The sequence below is a fragment of the Schistocerca gregaria genome, unplaced genomic scaffold (genome assembly GCF_023897955.1).
Source record: "Schistocerca gregaria isolate iqSchGreg1 unplaced genomic scaffold, iqSchGreg1.2 ptg001176l, whole genome shotgun sequence".
Classification (NCBI taxonomy): Eukaryota; Metazoa; Arthropoda; class Insecta; order Orthoptera; family Acrididae; genus Schistocerca; species Schistocerca gregaria.
This window is the reverse complement of record NW_026062506.1, coordinates 10,001-12,500: the sequence shown is the minus strand read 5'-3', so window position 1 is coordinate 12,500 and position 2,500 is coordinate 10,001. Positions and strand designations below refer to the sequence as shown.

At 56.8% G+C, this 2,500-nt stretch overlaps 1 non-coding gene across 1 annotated transcript in view; it reads left to right on the top strand.

The window, feature by feature from the left end:
• Positions 1–2,081: 2,081 nt before the first annotated feature.
• LOC126329390 (small subunit ribosomal RNA) overlaps positions 2,082–2,500 on the top strand; it is a 1,893-nt gene continuing 1,474 nt past the window's right edge. The window contains exon 1 of the ribosomal RNA XR_007562263.1: positions 2,082–2,500. This exon is cut by the window's right edge and continues 1,474 nt beyond it. This is a non-coding gene — a ribosomal RNA (small subunit ribosomal RNA).

Genomic DNA, 2,500 nt, shown 5'->3' with positions numbered 1-2,500 from the left:
CCAACTTACGCTGCACCTTAACCTAACTTACGCTGCACCTTAACCTAAGTTACGCTGCACCTTAACCTAACTTACGCTGCACCTTAACCTAAGTTACGCTGCACCTTAACCTAAGTTACGCTGCACCTTAACCTAAGTTACGCTGCACCTTAACCTAAGTTACGCTGCACCTTAACCTAACTTACGCTGCACCTTAACCTAACTTACGCTGCACCTTAACCTAACTTACGCTGCACCTTAACTGTCACATGTAACGTCACAGGAATGTAGCTTTGCCTAACAGCAACCCTCTGAACATAGTTCACTGCTTGGATCCTCTGGTGTCATGTGTATTTCTTGATGCCATGGTGCGTACCCTCACATAAAGGTCTTTCGAGTGTTGCGTACTTTCTACACAGTCCCGCTAACCACTGGAAGGGTGTACCGCTACAGAACGAATATCGCCCTCCCCTCCTGCCCTTCCAAGCTGGTCGGTCAGGCGTTTGTTTGTGAAATGAGCCTTGCAGCTGTTCAGTTGCATTCGGTTGTCGATGCAGTCAGTGTACGTTGTGGTACGGCCTGTGTGGACTGTCCGCTGACGTACGCGTAACCCACACTGATCATCCGTCGTTACGTACTGAGTGACATAATGTGGCACATGCTTGACCGTACACCGGCTGCGCCCTACAATGGCGAATCATAAGGGCCATATGTTGTGCACGATGCTACTTGTCTCGTCTCCCCATTACAGCGAGATTGCACTGTTGTACGCCGTACAGACATGTGGTAGGTAGGTACGGACGAAAGTATTGCATGTTGGCCCCCCCCCCCCCCCTCCTCCCTCTGCCGGGAATCAGCGTGAGCCGTCTGTTGATGTAGCGACGAGGGTTTTCCTATTTAATCGTATTGCCCCACACAACATGATAGCACGGTGGACCGCGTTCCACATCTGCGACATGCTACAGAGGCCGGTTGACAGTCGACCGCGCAAGGGACATTGCACACGTGCGCGGACCATCTTCCACGTGTTCTCTCGTGTACATGCCGCAGTGTGTATGTGGGCTGATGTAGCGTGTCGTGACACATAACATGCAGGCATGCCAGAATCGTAGATTTCGCAAATGTAGATTGACGTATACGTTTGCTGCCAAAGATCCGCAAATGAACTGGAAATCAGTTGTTGAGCGGTTGTTCGCGCTGCAGGTGCATCGGTGATAGCGACGATCGGTACATCTATGAACCGGTTGTTTCGGCGGTACCCGCCATGCCCCCGAACCTGAGTTGGCCATGTGGGTATGAAGCGATACGAGGCTGTGGCTTGGCGGGACAGTCCCCGGCCGGTGAGGGGGGGCCGCCCGGCGTGCTGGCCGCGCGCTGCGTGAGCGCACGCACTACAGCCGGCTGGTGGGGGGCGCCCAGTGGCAGGAGCGCCGGCCGACGGGCCCGGCTGGCGTCCCAGCTATGCGCCGGCGCACCCTGCGCGCGGCGCCAGGCGGCCAAAGTGGGTTCTGCCGAGCCCGGTGCGAAGCGCGGTGGACATCTGCAGTGTGCTGGTCCGATTGCGGACTGTGTGCGTTGAGGATGCGCCGCCGCCCGGCACTCGGCGTCGCGACGCCGTCTGCTGCTCGGTCGCCCCCAGCGGTTCTCGCAGGTGGTTTGTATCGCAGCTCTGCGGACGTGTTGGCGCGTGCGCTGTGCTGGGAGAGTTCGCTTCTGCACCCAAGTGGGGCTTTGCCCTTCTGTGGCGCTGGCGTTGGAGCTGCCGGTCACCGTAGGTGGCGCGTGTTGTTTCCCGCCGGCAATGCCACGACAGCACGCTCCCGGGCCTCTGTCGGCAGCGGCAAGCTCAGTTGGGAGCACGGGTGTTCGCACTGAAAGCGTCTACTCGCCCATCTCCGGGCGATTGCGCCTCTCTCGAACCCGACCAAGTACTTAGGACGGCGCTGCGCGCCGCCGGGACCTGAGAGGGTTTCGAGGTGTATCGTGCAGGGGAGCTCAGCCTCCTCCTGTTTGCAGAATAATTGAGCGGACGCTTGCGTGTTCGCGCGGGCCCTCGGGACACACTCCCGGGCGGCCGGCTGCTCAGCTCTCGTTGACGCAGCTCCCTGGTTGATCCTGCCAGTAGTCATATGCTTGTCTCAAAGATTAAGCCATGCATGTCTCAGTACAAGCCGCATTAAGGTGAAACCGCGAATGGCTCATTAAATCAGTTATGGTTCCTTAGATCGTACCCACGTTACTTGGATAACTGTGGTAATTCTAGAGCTAATACATGCAAACAGAGTCCCGACCAGAGATGGAAGGGACGCTTTTATTAGATCAAAACCAATCGGATTGGCTCGTCTGGTCCGTTTGCCTTGGTGACTCTGAATAACTTTGGGCTGATCGCACGGTCCTCGTACCGGCGACGCATCTTTCAAATGTCTGCCTTATCAACTGTCGATGGTAGGTTCTGCGCCTACCATGGTTGTAACGGGTAACGGGGAATCAGGGTTCGATTCCGGAGAGGGAGCCTGAGAAA